This window comes from Myotis daubentonii, chromosome 16 (assembly GCF_963259705.1).
Source record: "Myotis daubentonii chromosome 16, mMyoDau2.1, whole genome shotgun sequence".
NCBI classification, from domain to species: Eukaryota; Metazoa; Chordata; class Mammalia; order Chiroptera; family Vespertilionidae; genus Myotis; species Myotis daubentonii.
Window position 1 is genome coordinate 23,354,701 of NC_081855.1, and position 15,835 is coordinate 23,370,535.

The following is a 15,835-nucleotide window of genomic DNA, read 5'->3' on the forward strand; positions in this document are numbered from 1 at the left end:
TGTACAGCATTGTCCCAGTCTGTATGTGTATATTTCATGCCTATAAAAATGATAGCAAATCCCTAGCCAGTTGGTTCAGTGGATAGAGCATCAGCCTGCGGATTGAAGGGTCCCGCTTTCAATTCCTATCAAGGGCACGTACCTCGGTTGCAGGCTCAATCCCCTGCCCAGGTTAGGATGTGTCTCACATCCAGTGTTTCTCTCGTTTTCTGTCTCTCCCCCTCCCACCCTTCCACTCTCTCTGAAAATCAATGGAAAAATGTCCGTGGAGGAGGATTAACAAAAAACAAACAAACAAAATGATAGCAAAGAAATAGTACTTTTTTGCAGGTGATGGAGTGTACATTGTACATTTTCCCAAAATGTTTACAATGAGCCTGAAGTCCTTTTATATTCAGGAATATAAATGCCCCACCTCCTTAAAATAAATAAAAAAGAAAAACGTAGCCCTAACTGGTTTGGCTCAGTGGATAGAGCGTCGGCCTGCAGACTCAAGGGTCCTGGGTTTGATTCCCGTCAAGGGCATGTACCTTGGTTGCAGGCACAACCCCAGTAGGGAGTGTGCAGGAGGCAGCTGATCGATGTTTCTCTCTCATTGATGTTTCTAACTCTCTATCCCTCTCCCTTCCTCTCTGTAAAAAAATCAATAAAATATATTTGTAAAAAAAAGAAAAGAAAAATGTAATTATATCCACCTGTCTTGGATTTTTTTTTCCATCACAAGCAAGTCCTATGATAATTCCATCATCCCTCCCATCCACATTTCCTCATTCCTCACCCCCTCCCCTGGCAGTCACTGGCCTGATTTCTGTCCCTATAATTTGACTTGTTTGGAATGCCATATAAATGGAAACATATGTCACCATTTGAGTGGCTTCTTTCGCCTAGCATAATGCATTTGGGTTTCATCATATGGTTACACGTATCAGTAGTTCATTTATTCCTGCTGAGTGGTATTTCCACTTACATGGCTATGCAACAATGGGCTTATACATTCCCTGGTTAGAGGATGTTAGGGTTGTTTCCAGTTTTGAGTGATGATGAATAAAGCTGCTATACATATTCATGTGCAGGTTTTTGTGTCCATAAGTTTTCATTTCACTTGGGTGTATACCTAGAAGTGGGATTGCTGGATTGTGTGGTGAGTGTGTGTGTAACTTTATAAGAAACTGGTAAATGTTTTCCAAAGTGGCTGTATTATTTTTTGCATTGCTACCAGCAGTGTATGAGAGTTCTGGTTGCTCACAGATCTTATGTGGGTTTTTTTTAAATAATATTTTTTATTGATTTCAGAGAGGAAGGGAAAGGGAGAAATAGATAGAAACATCAATGGTGATAGAGAATCACTGATTGGCTGCCTCCTGCATGCCTCCCCACTGGGGACCAAGCCTGCAACCCAGGCATGTGCCCTGACCTGAAATCGAATGGTTGACCTCCTGATTCCTAAGTTGATGCTCAACCACTGAGCCACGCTGGCCGGGCAAGCTTACGTTTAATGTTCATAATAATAACTAACATGTCCTAGCCCAGCCGTGGGCAAACTACGTCCGTGCGGCCCGTTTGAAATGAATAAAACTATTGAAAAAAAAGACCGTACCCTTTTATGTAATGATGTTTACTTTGAATTTATATTAGTTCACACAAACACTCCATCCATGCTTTTGTTCCGGCCCTCCAGTCCAGTTTAAGAACCCATTGTGGCCCTTGAGTCAAAAAGTTTGCCCACCCCTGTCCTAGCCCTTACTCCATGCCAGACACCCTGCAAAGCATGCATTGTCTCTTTCAACCTGCATGGCAATTCTGAGGTTGATAGTTATTATCATTACCCCTATTAACAGATAAGAAAATGGAGATGTAGTTAAAAATGAAACAAAACTTGCCCAAGGTCCGATAGCTAACTTTTCCTGCCATTCATTCACCTGCTGGTGATAAGCACTAGGCTAGATGCTAGGAATTGATCAATCAATAAATAGACCACCCTAGCCAGTTTGGTTCAGTGGATACAGTGTCAGCCTGTGGACTCAAGGGTCCCAGGTTCAATTCCGGTCAAGGGCACGTGCCCAGGTTGCAGGCTCAATCCCCTGTAGGGGGTGTGCAGGAGGCAGCTGATCAATGATTCTCTCTCATCATTGATGTTTCTATCTCTCTCTCCCTCTCCCTTCCTCTCTGAAATCAATAAAAATGTATATTTTAAAGAGATAGACCAAGTGCCTGCCTCCATGGAGCAATTTGCATGTATGGAAAGTAAATATGTAATGGTGATGCTTGCTGAAAGACAAGTAGGGGAGAAAGTGGGGGATGGGAGATATCTGTAATACTATCAACAATAAAAATATTAAAAAAAAAAGACAAGTAAAGCACATGTTGAGACACTATAGTGATAGAGCGTTCTGATTGGTCAGCAAAGGCTTCTCTGAGGAAGTAGTTTTTAAGCTGAAGCAAAGGGTCGGTGGTGGGAGTAAGGGATGACAGATGAAAGGAATGGTATATGCAAAAGCCACGAAGAGGGAAGAAATTGGCCAGGGTGATGGGACTTTGAAAGCCAAGGGAAAAGTGGTACAAGAAGAGGCTGGAGAAATAGGCAGTGCCAGAGGGGGGAGGCTCCTGAAGGTCACGCTAAGGAATGGAAAACCTTTGAAGGATTATAAGCAGAGGAGTGACGTGACCGGGTTTACCATGGCTATCATCAGCCCTCGTCCCTTCATTTTTGATTTCTCTGTTTCTGAGCAGCCCATTGTCATGGAGAGTCATGTAACCAGGGTGACCATCACAGGCGGAAATTCATGCTGCCCAATTTCCACTGATTGTCCTTTTACACATCCACTGTCAACTCTCAATTGTACTCCCCCTACGGCCCAAAACATTTCCCTACTTGGAATTTCTCGACTCCATCATTTTTTCCTTTCTTCCCTTTGCAGATAAAATACTAGTAATGAATGTAAGTTACACATTACAAGAGTGTAGGAATATAAGGGAGCAGAGATACAGGTGAATTCCACATTTTAAGGAACTGCATTAAAATAAGTAAGAACAGGCTAGACTGATTTGTTTATGATAAGCAAAAGAGGGAAATACTTTTAATAGAAGGGGGAAACCTGGAAAGACAGATTATTCACTTTTAAAATTAAAAAAATACGGAGAAATTGGATATGAAAATAGGAGCATGTGATCTCAAAAATAAGCTGGACTTTTTAAACAATTTCCTGTTTTGCTGTGAGATAGGGTACAGATGATGACAAAGTATCACAGAAAACATATATATTTTTTTTAAATATATTTTATTGATTTTTTACAGAGAGGAAGGGAGAGAGATAGAGAGTTAGAAACATCGATGAGAGAGAAACATCGATCAGCTGCCTCCTGCACATCTCCTACTGGGGATGTGCCCGCAACCCAGGTACATGCCCTTGACCGGAATCGAACCCGGGACCTTTCATTCCGCAGGCCGACGCTCTATCCACTGAGCCAAACCGGTTTTGGCGAAAACATATTTTCTATTTTGAAATTTCACCGAGTGAGGCATAAATTCAGTCTCTAATACTTAAACACACACACACACACACACACACACACACACACACACACACCTTGGAGACCCTATCCTTTAATAACAGGTGATCTCAAAGGATCTATCCTATCTAATAAAAGAGAAAAATGGTAATTGGCGTACGAGCTACCCTTTTCATTGGCTAATCAGGGCTATATGCAAATTAACTGCCAACTAAGATTGGCAGTTAACTGCCAACAAGATGGCGGCTAATTTGCATATGTAGGCACAATGCAGGGAGGCGAAAGGGAAAGCAGGAAGAAGCCCCCTGCCACTGACAGTGATCAGAAACCCAGGGGGGAGCTAAGAGCTGGGGGGCAGGGCAAAGGCGGCCCTGGGGCCGCCTTTGCCCTGCCCCCCAGCCATGATCGGAGAATCAGGCGCCTTTGCCGCCCTGGCCAGTGATAGCAGGAAGTAGGGGTGGAGCCAGCGATGGGAGCTGGGCACGGTCGAAGCTGGCAGTCCCGGGAGCTAGGGGTCCCTTGCCTGGGCCTAAAGCGAAGCCCACAATCACGGGGCCGCTGCAGGTCCCCGCTGCCCGGGCCGGACGCCTCAGCCAGAGGTGTTAGGCCTGGGCAGGGGCGGAGCCTGCAACCACAGGGAGCTGGGGGTCCCCTGGCCAGGCCTGACACCTCTGCCGGAGGCCTCAGGCCTGGTCAAGGGGCCAATCCAGTGATTGGTGATCGGAGGGTGATGAGGGTCAACTCCTCTGGCCGAGGCATCAGGCCTGGGTGGGGGGCGGAGCCGGGGATTGGGGGGATATGATGGTCCCCTTGCCCAGGCCTGAAGCCTGGGTCAGAGGCGTCAGGCTTGGGCGGGGGGTGGAGCAAGCGATCAGAGGGAGATGGGGGTCCCCTGCCCAGGCATGATTCCTGGGCCAGAGGCCTCAGGCCTGGGCGGGGGCCAGAGCCAGTGATCAGGGGGAGATGGGGGTCCCCTGTCCAAGCCTGACACCTTTGGCGGAGGCGTCAGGCCTGGGAAAGGGGCTGATCCTGCGATTGGAGGGTGATGGGGGTCAACGCCTGAGGGCTCCCAGTATGTGAGAGGGGGCAGGCTGGGCTGAGGGACACTCCCCCCACACACACACCCAGTGCACGAATTTCGTGCACCGGGCCCCTAGTATATATATAAAAGCCTAAGCAACCATTTGACCGGTAGCTATGACATACACTGATCACCAGGGGGCAGACGCTCAACGCACAGGCATGGAAGTATGGAACAGACTGATGAGTCTCAGAGGGAAGGGGGGAGTGGGAGGGCAGGAAGAGATTAACCAAAGATCTTATATGCATACTAGAGGCCCAGTGCACAGATTCATGCACCAGTGGGATCCCTCGGCCTGGACTGCGGGGATCAGGTCAAAACTGGCAGTCTAACATCCCCCAAGGGGTCCCGGATTGTGAGAGGGTGCAAGCCCCGCTGAGGAAACCCCAATGTGAATGAATCCATGCACTAGGCCTCTGATAGATTTATAACAGGCTGTAGAGGAGTTCTGGGGTGCATCTATGAGATTAGCATCAGAATAAAATGGGGAAAAACCCATCACCCCCAAATAAGAACTTTTCATAACATTTCTCATTGTGCCAAAAAAAAAAAACTGTAAAGTATAGGATGGAAATAGTAAGTAGTTTAAAACAACCTTGTTAATGAAATCCAGTAAGATTTCTAAATTTCATGTGCCCCTGTCATTTAGTGTTTCTACCGCTATTAAAATGAATCTCCACGCCCTGACCGGTTTGGCTCAGTGGATAGAGCGTTGGCCTACGGACTGAAGGGTCCCGGGTTCGATTCCAGTCAGGGGCATGTACCTTGGTTGCGGGCACATCCCCACTGGGGGGTTGTGCAGGGGGCAGCTGATCGATGTTTCTCTCTCATCGATGTTTCAAACTCTCTATCCCTCTCCCTTCCTCTCTGTAAAAAATCAATAAAATATATTTTTTTAAAAAAATGAATCTCCAATATCCTATTATATTTGCAACTGGTCACATTGTTTGTGAAGTACTAGAATATAGTAAGTAGACATTGTGCAAAGTATGTTCTTTTATAAGATCAAGACAATGTCTCTATTCCATTTAAGCCTCTCTCTCTCTGTGATGACCTAAACAGCTGGGCTTTTGTAAAATTTCTTGTTAAAAATTGCCGGATGTCTGAATTTTACCTGATCCTAATGCCAGTAGCATAGTCCCTTCTCCCAACACTGTGATAACCAAAAACACCCCCTATAAATTCCCACATGCCCTCTAGGACTCTCCAGCACTCTCAAACTTAGATCCTGCTGTCAATATGGGTGGCTAAAGCTCCCAGGCCAACTTGTAGTGGAGGAATGCAGTTTAATTTCTACATAAAAGCTTTTTCAAATGTTTTCTTGGCGCTCCTTTATGGACTGTTTTTAGTAGATGGCTTTTCGTGATGACAGGCTCTTTTGCTATCTTTCATTCCTGAATTTTCTGAATATCCTGGACCCTGGCGTCTGTTCCTGACTGACATATCATTCTGAATGTTCCCATATCCCGGACACCCAGTTTTGTTTTGATTGGTACTCTGGTTCTCTGTGCAAGCCCAGTCTTGCCAAGCAGATCATAATCTCCAGCGAGCTTCAGTAGCTCCTCTGTTCCCACGGTCATAGCTCAGGCATTCAGGCCTGCGTATATGCTCGCTCCCAGATGCTTTTAAATTAGACCCTTTCACCCTAGCCAGTTTGGCTCGGTGGATAGAGCATCAGTCTGCAGACTAAAGGGTCCCAGGTTCGATTCCGGTCAAGGGCACGTGCCCGGGTTGCGGGCTCGATCCCCGGTGGGGGGGCGTGTAGGAGGCAGCAGATTGATGATTCTCTCTCATCATCGATGTTTCTATCTCTCTCTCCTTCCTTCCTCTCTGAAATCAATAAAAATATATTTTAAAATTTTTTTAAAATAAGACCCTTTCCCCCTTGGCTATACAGGGTTCATATTCAGCAATTCCTTTACTTAATCAGTAATAGTCATCATTGTATAGGGCAAAATGACAACTCCTTTTGTGCAGGTCTTACACATTACAACAAATGAAAAAAAGACACTTGTTTTATAAAATTGACATTAACTAGTACAGTCATTACAACGTAGCTACTGTTAATTCATTGTGTCTGACACCCTGAAGTACCTCACAACGCCACCGTCACATCCAGCCCCGCTTTCTTGTTTCTGAAACTCCACTTCTCCTGCTGAGTTCCGTTGCAGTCCCTGAGCTGGATCTTCGGCCTCTCCTCGTCTCCGGGTCTATAGCAGTCGTTCTTAACCTTTTTTGAGTCTGAATCCCTTGGAGGAAGTGAAGAAAAAGACACATTTGCACAACATTTCATTTATTTTTTTTAATTGAATTTTTACAGAGAGGAAGGGAGAGGGATAGAGAGTTAGAAACACCAATGTGAGAAAAACATCCATCAGCTGCCTCCTGCACACTCCCTACTGGGGATATGCCCACAACCAAGGTACATGCCCTTGACCGGAATCGAACCTGGGACCCTTGAGTCCGCAGGCCGAGGCTCTATCCACTGAGCCAAACCAATTAGGGCTGCACAACATTTTACACGCAAATTTAAGGTGGGGGATTCCATTGAGTATATCTTAAATTTTTTTAAAGCTCACACCTCCTGCTAAACGTAGAAATCTTGTGAACAACCCTCCCACACACAATATTCTGATGAGATGTGATTCCCATCCCTCCAGTCTTTATAATCACTGACATACAGTCGATATCCATTCTCCACAAGCCAAGAATTGCTTTTGCCCAGCTAAACGTTTTTAGGTCTACATTAAAAAAAAAAAAGCATAAAGTTTTGTTTCCTAAATATAATATTGTTCAAGATTCTGATTGCTTCCTCCACCTCAAACCCCCATTGAGACTCATCGCTTTGAGAAACTCTCACAGCCATCATTAGCCTACAGATCTTTTGTATCCACACTTGGGTTTCTCTCCATAGTGCAGTGATGGCGAACCTTTTGAGCTCAGCATGTCAGCATTTTGAAAACCCTAACTTAACTCTGGTGCTGTGTCACATAAAGAAATTTTTTGATATTTGCATCCATAGTAAAACAAAGATTTGTATTTTTGATATTTATTTTTTATATTTAAATGCCATTTAACAAAGAAAAATCAACCAAAAAAATGAGTTCGCGTGTCACCTCTGACATGCGTGTCATAGGTTCGCCATCACCAATGGTCTGGCCCGTGTGGTACAGTGGTTGAGTTTTGACTTAGGAACCAAGAGCCAAGAGGTCACGGTTCGATTCCCAGTCAGGGCACATGCCCGGGTTGTGGGCTTGGTCCCCAGGGTCTTTTAATATCTATATAGTATTCCATAGTTTGACTATACCATGAAATATTTTATTACTTGATATTTAGATTGATGAGAATTTTTTCTATTACAAACAATACTATATCCTTTTTGTTGTTAATCCTCATTCAAGGATGTTTTTCCATTAATTTTTAGAGAGAGTGGAAGGGAGTGGGAGAGATGGAGAGAGAAAAACATCTATGTGAGACAGACACATGGGGCTAGGGATCGAGTCTACAACCGAGGTACATGCCCTTGACGAGAATCAAACCCGTAACCCTTCAGTCTGCAGGCCAGCACTCTATCCACTGAGCCAAACCAGGTAGGACAACACTATATCCTTGTAATATATATTTAATCTTCTACCAGCATTGAAAAAGTGCCTATATCTTTGTATCTTTATGTATACTGATATTATCAGTCTTTTGAATACTTATTTATTTTTAAATATATTTTATTGATTTTTTATAGAGAGGAAGGGAGAGAGATAGTCAGAAACATCGATGAGAGAGAAACATCAATCAGCCGCCTCCTGCACATCCCCCACCGGGGATGTGCCCACAACCCAGGTACATGCCCTTGACCGGAATCGAACCTGGGACCTTCCAGTCCGCAGGCCGACGCTCTATCCACTGAGCCAAACTGGCCTCGGCATTGAATACTTATTTATAAAGCTTTTATTGTCTTTTTGTATTTTGTTTGTGTATTTCCAGTTTATATAGTATCTGAATAATTCTTTTGGGTCATTTGTTTCTTCATAATTTGTACAATCTCTTTGACTATTCTGGATATTAACCCTTGCTCTGCTATATACTACAAATATATTTTTAAAACTGTTACTGGTCTTTTCACTTGTTAATAGTGTCTTTTGTTATACAGTTGTTGTGTTGTTTTTAATATACACATATCTGGCTCGGCCTGCATGGCTCAGTGGTTGACCATCGACCTATAAACCAGGAAGTCATGGTTCAATTCCCGGTCAGTACACATGCCCAGGTTGCAGGCTTCATCCCCCATAGGGGGCATGTAGGAGGCAGCCAATCAATGATTCTACCTCATCATTGATGTTTCTCTCTCTCTCTCTTCCTGTCTGAAATAAAAATATACCACACACACACACACACACACACACACACACACACACACATATGCAAATCTGTCAGTCCTTTCCTATATGATATCTGGGTTTTATGCTTTGGTAAAGCTTTTCTAGCCTGTGAATTTTTAAAATATTTTTCAAAATTTTCTTCTAATACATTTATAATGTTGCTTTTTGTTTACCTTTGATATATTTGGAATTTATGTTTGTGTTTGGTATGTGGCAGGTGTTGTATTAGTTTCCTAGGGCTACCATAGCAAATTTCCACAGGGGGGATACATTATGACAATAGAAATTTATTTTCTCACAGACCTGGAGGCCAGAAGTCTGAAATTACATTGTCAGCGGGTTGAGTCCTTTTTGGAGGTTCTACAGGAGAAACTCGTCCATACCTCTTCCCTAGCTTCTGGCGCTGCCAGCAGTCGTTGGCATTCCTTGGCTTATAGACACAACATTCCAGTTTCCCTCTCTGGTTTTTTTTGTGTGTGTTTTTTTAAAAATATATTTTATTGATTTTTTACAGAGAGGAAGGGAGAGGGATAGAGAGTTAGAAACATCGATGGGAGAGAAACATCGACCAGCGGCCTCCTGCACACCTCTTACTGGGGATGTGCCCACAACCAAGGTACATGCCCTTGACCGGAATCAAACCTGGGACCTTTCAGTCTGCAGGCAGACTCTCTATCCACTGAGCCAAACCGGTTTGGCTCCCTCTCTGTTTTCACATTGCCTTTTCTCTGTGCCTGTGTCCTTTTCTGTCACTTATGAGTATACTCTCCTGGGATTTAGGGCCTACCCTAATCCAGTAAGGTCTCATCTCAATCCTTACAGTAGTTGCATCTGCAAAGATCATTTCTAAATAAGGTCACTTTCTGAGATACTAGGTGGACATGAATTGGGAGGGTTGGGCACTATTCAACTAATTTTATTTTTTCCAAAGGAAATTTAATGGTCGCAAACTGCCCTCCCCTGCCAGCCTGATCACCCACAACTGCCCTCCCCCGCCGACCATCTTGTGTGTTGGAGTGATGGTCAATTTGCATATTGCTCTCTTATTAGATAGGATTACATATTGTTTGAAAACAGTTATAGTTCTTTCTCTTCCTTCCCAGTGTTAAAATCTTTCTTGAAGGTTTGTGTATGTGCTGTTACATTGGCCAGGACCCCAATAGTAGAATGTTAAACAGCAGCAGATTGAGTGACCATAGTACTTAACATCTAAATAGAAAAAAAACATAAAAACAAACCAATCAAGCCAGAGATACTGCATAGAAAACAATGGACTTATGATACACAAAAGAAATAAAGTGGCAGGATTTTAACTAGCAAGTGTTCCCTGTACTTCACCTTGCACTAATATTATTTAAAACCTCCTAAATCCTTCTGAGACCTGTGCTAGGCAGCTCCACCAAGTTACCTGGCAACGTGGGAATTTGCTCTACCTGCAGGGCAATCAGTCTGGCTCTTAACAGTTCATTCAGCCTTTAAACTGACCATTACTAGTTTGTGAGGTCAGTCACTCACAGAACAGTGGTGACACTCAGCTGCCACATAAGCATGGCTGGTATGCTTGGGGCTGAGGTTCCTGGTGGTATATAAAATGAAGATTCCTTCCCAAAGAAGACATTTGAGCCCTTGACACTAATCTGCTTTCTCTGCATTTTTTTTTAGTTTCTGGCCATTTAGGTTTTCTCCTACAATCTTGCTGAGAACTAATTAACTGGTTGAAATTGGCTGTGTATGGTAAAAGCCGCTTCACAAAGAATGGTTTTTCCTTCATTCATTACTTAACAACTACCAAGCACCTACATAATTGTAGTTTACTAAATAGGTTAATAGAGCTCAACCTTTAAAAAGAAAAAAAACCTAGATACTTAAATAGGAGCTTGGGTTTCTATAGATATTACAATGCCCACTTTAAAGGTAGAAACTGAGTGTTAATAGGATAGCAGTCTTCATGTTTTTTGTGTGATTTTTTAATGTTTTTATTTTATTTCAGAGAGAGGAAGGGAGAGGGAGAGATATAAACATCAATTATGAGAATCATTGATCAGCTGCCTCCTGCACACCCTCTACTGGGGGATCAAGCCCACAACCTGGGCATGTGCCCTGATGGGGAATCGAACCCTTATCTCCAGGCTCACAGGTCAGTACTCAGCACTGAGCCACACCAACCAAGCTGGAATGTTAATGTTTTTAAGGTAAAGTTTCCAGAACAAACCTACTCTCCCCAAGTTAAGATTTTCTTTCTTAAGCCCTGGCCCAGTAGTTCAGTTGGTTAGCGTCAATCAGATACACCAAGATTGTGGGTTTGATCTCTAGTCAAGGCATGTACAAGAAGCAACCAATGAATGCATAAATAAGTGGAACAACAAATCAATGTTTCTCCTTCTCACTCTAAAAAAATTTAAAATGTTTAGAATTCCTTTCTTAAGTTATAACCTACTTTGAAAGACAATCTAACTCATTCAAATATCAAATTACTTTGCAAAAATTAGGTTTCTGAAAATTTTAATAAATTAAAAATGATTATAACTGAAATATTAATGTTCAAAATTAATTTAAAGCATAATTTCAATCAACTATATCATAAATTCATACAAAGAAAACTGGGGGAAGAATTCTATCAAAATGCTAATATCTGAGAACAGTATCTCTCAGTGATGGTATCAGTTGTGATTATTATTTTCCACAGTGGGCATGTTTTACTTTTTAACATATTACTTTTGTTTTTAATCCTCACCCAAGGATATGTGTGTGTTTTTATTATTGATTTTAGAGAGGAAGGCAGAGGGAGAGAAACATCGATGTGAGAAAGAAACCTCAGTTGGCTGCCTCCCATTCTCACTCCTGACCAGATCGAACCCACAACCTTTCATTGCATGGGACAACGCTCCAACCCACTGAGCCACACTGGCCAGGGCTAACATATTGCTTTTATGATCAGAAAACTAAAAATACAATCACTGAGTTAAGTAAGCAAAGTAAGCCTTTTATGGAATTACTTATGAAACATGAAGATACTAAAAATGATTGATCGGATAATTCAGGATGGCAGCTGACTTTGCACTCCATTTGCTGGTTCTAACTCATTTCAAAGGTAATTTCTTCAATGGTTCAATGTCTTTGAATATTTTTTTAAACTTGAGTTTAGAACTCACTACTTCTAATTAGGTGTGACTATCAGCAAACAAGCAAAACTTTGTATTTATAGGAAAGAAATGTGTATGTGAAAGTGCTTTAAAAAAAATCGAAAGCAATAACACAAAGGCAAGTACTATACAATCAATTCTTTGTGTAAATTATGCTTTTTATTGACAGGGGTCGTTATCATTGTGTACATAAGCAAAGACTTCCCTGTGGTGTGCAGCTGTGGTCACTGTTTGTAGAAGCCATGTGCCTGGGGTGTGACTGTGCTTCTTAGACTTAGTTTGCCTTTGCAAATAGTCCAGGACAAACCCGGGGAAGCTGCGGCTGGAGCTGGCTAAGGCCAGGCCCAGGGCACCTTCAATCTAATGGGTGCTTATTGAGAAGCTTAGCAGCAAGGAACTGTGTTGCAGTGATACCAAGATAAACACAAATAATCCCTTGCCTGTGCTCAACACATAGTTAACATGTATTTTTGAAAACATCCATCTAATCCTCACAGCCACCCTGTAAGGTAGGTAGAGGGCCCCCCCTCCCCCACTTTACAGGAGGTTGAGTCGTTCTCCCCATGCCACACAGCTTATGGGTAGCAGAGCCAGGACTGGAACTCAGGTCCTCTGATCCTAACCCCAGTGCTGTATGCCATGGCTGCCTCCTGGACCAACAGTCCCTACCTGACCATCAGAGGTACACAGTCTGAAGGGGAAACACATATACAAATATCAGTCAGTGCAAAGCCATATTGGTAAGGTGTTTTACAGAGTGCAAAGTGCAGGAGAAAAAAAGAGAAGGGCCATTAATTTCCTCCTGGCCACATTTTCAGTCCTAAGAACAAGTTGTAAGTCAGTTTATCATTCTTCCCCTAAGTTTCTAAATCTATAAAGTGAAAATAATATGTTCGCCTACCTCACCGAGTTATTTTGAGAACCAAGTGGGATAATATATGAAAATTATGAAGGTATATATAGGTATAAAGTGGTGCTAATAACAGCAGCATCAGAGCCCATAAACTTCACTGTAAATATTTATATTTGTGAGTAAATAATTAGAAACAGTGCTTACTAATCAGAAACTACATTGTGAAACAATATTATTCTGTCCTTTCTTATCAAGTTTAAAGGCGTTATAATCATTAATCACATTGACCTTGAAGGCAGAAAGTACTGAATTCAAATCCCAACTCTGCCACCAGCGGTGGGAGAGTGGACAATATGTTAATTACTCTGGGTCATACATACACAGTGAGGATAATATATTTTTTCATGAGGACCCAATGAGATGATACATGCAAAATGTTTACTATAGTGCCTGGCACATAGTAAATACTCAATAAACATTAGCTTTAAAAGGTATCAAACATTTGTTGAGCACTTGCAATGTACCAGGCCTAACTTGGGAAACAAAATGAAAATAGACGGTCCTGTTTCGAAGAGATAACAGTTTGGTGGAGAAACATACATACAAATAAAAAAAAAAAACATGCGCACTACTCAAATGAAAACACCACAGGCAGGTTAGAAAATGAACTTATACATCTGCCTGGAGAGACAGGTAAATAGAAATCTTCTTGGAGGAGGAAGCATTTGACTCAAGATGAGTAGAAGGGGAGATGAGGAGAGACCTTTTGAAGGGGGAGTAGAAGTTTGCAGTGCTGTGTATTTGGCCTTATCATTTGCCTACAGCGGTTTGATCCCTTGAAAAATCAAGACTCATGTTTATGCTTCTGGCCTTCTGGTGATTCAGTCTAGACATTCTGGTGACTTCATGAGCATGGTGTTAGAAACTCATCTTACTCGCTATCTTCTATATGTGAAACATCTGTTTGTTTTCATTTTATAGGCTCCTTAAGAGCTGTACAAACAACTTCTTACATAGGGGATAATTGGTCCTGCCACTTAAAAGTGTTAGCATCCTTGGTACGAGTTGCTGATCCCATTACGGAGAGAAGGCAGGGAGGACTTGTAACCACTTGCCTCTGGAAAAGCAGGAGTGACCGGGATAAATGGGTAAGGAATACAGAGTGGAATGCAGCCTGGGGGCTGGGGGAGGTTGTTGAGGGCGGGCTAGGAGAGGTCAGTGGGGGGAAAAAGCGGACATATGTGATACTTTCAACAATAAAGATTTTTTTAAAAAGTGGAATGCACAAGGATTAGATCTTCTGGAGAGAATGGAAAGTTTACAGCTAACTGTCCTTTGTCCACATGCAAATGTGAAAATACAGAAAGCTTTGTATTGGCCAGACACCTTGCTACCAAACTGAAGTGTCTTTCTCATCTCACCAAGGGTGTTAGCAGGGAATGTGGGAGTTAGAGATGTTGCCCTAAGTGAAAGAAACTTCACACTTTTCTTTGGACTTTCTGCTTGCTAAGTATTGGCTACATCCCTCATCTGAACATCATACTGGAAGAGTTAAAAAGCTGTGTTTATATCTGTTTCTACACCAGTAACTACCATGTTATAGAAATTTAACTGATATTGAACAGAAATCATCTTTTACTTTATAATCTCATAGAATCTTGCCTCATGTAATCTTTTGATTTTAGAGCTGGAAGAGCCTTAAAGAGCTTGTCATTCATCCTCTTTGTTTCACAAATGAGGCAACAGTAGCCTAGAGGCTGAGAAGTGTTGTTCCAGAGTCCTCTTATAGGGCTTTTTCCAGCCTTTTGCATGAAGAGACCTATAGTACTTATCCATTGCAGTAGACATAAATGAATGGTGTTCTTCCCACATTAGCTGAGAAAGATACAGACCAAGGAAAGTAAAACTTTGGTAAGCCCCAAGAGGAAGAGAAGCCAGTAATACTGAAGTTACTGAATTGGCCCATGTAATTGGTGCTGAGTGCGAGTGAATCAGATTCCAATCCACTCAAATTAGGGCACCTGGCCCGGAACTTTTAACTAAGAGCCGTTGTCAACAGCAACAAAACAGTCACCAAGACTGGGCAGTACCTTGACCCAAAGCCAAGAGGCAGGACCACAGAAAGTCTACAGACGTGATATTCCACCTCCATGTGCACATCGCAAGAGGAACTGCTGGTTCCGTGGCAGGATTTAATGTTCGGCGCGATCCCCTCTGGAGGAATGGCAGCAGTTGGCAGGGCACGGAAAAGCCATCTTTGGCAGAAAGGCCATTTCCTTCAGCCTCCTGTTTGGAACAAGATGCACCGAAGTTGATAAGCCAGGCCACGGATAAGCGTAGAGCCACAAGCTCACCCACCCTTTCCTTCCTTTCCTCACGGAGGGACGCCCACCGCTCTGCTCCAGCGGGGCACTGCTCCTGCCGGGAGGGCTCGTCCACCTGATGGTAGGAGCTCTCCACGGAGTACATCCTTCTACCCGGCTTTCTCGGCCCCCCAACTGGCAGCCCGCCCCCTTCGCCTGGAGCTGCGGGGGAGAGGAGGGCGGTGGCAGATGCGGGCACTTCGTCTGTCGGGCTGGTTCCGGAGGGAGGAGGAAAGCTTCCGTGGCGACTGAACTGCAGCCCCCAGAGCCTCTGCCCGCCCCATCATTGCCTGGGCCGCCAGGCAGCGGCGGGTCCCGGCGCAGCATCAGCGCGCTCGGAGCCCACCGGGCCGCCCGCCGCGGACCCGCCCCCCCCCCCCCCCGCCCGGGCAGCAGCTCGCCCCCGCGCCCCGCTCGCGGCCGGCCCGGGAATCCGGGGAAGCCTCTGGGCCCAGGGGCGGTGGCGGCGAGACCCCGCCCCGGCCCGCGGCCCGCGCCTATCGCGGCCG

General features: G+C 43.7%; 1 protein-coding gene across 7 annotated transcripts in view; it reads right to left on the reverse strand.

The window, feature by feature from the left end:
* Positions 1–226: 226 nt before the first annotated feature.
* Positions 227–15,835, reverse strand: part of GEMIN4 (gem nuclear organelle associated protein 4) — a 31,596-nt gene continuing 15,987 nt past the window's right edge. For 4 of the 7 annotated variants that reach the window (XR_009449128.1, XR_009449129.1, XR_009449127.1 and 1 more), the window contains exon 2: positions 12,248–15,249. The gene's annotated coding sequence lies outside the window, so the exon portion shown is untranslated. Of the gene's footprint in view, positions 242–6,685; positions 6,841–12,247; positions 15,250–15,355; positions 15,685–15,835 lie in introns of those variants that run through there. The other 3 variants (XR_009449130.1, XR_009449125.1, XR_009449124.1) reach the window with 3 other exon arrangements.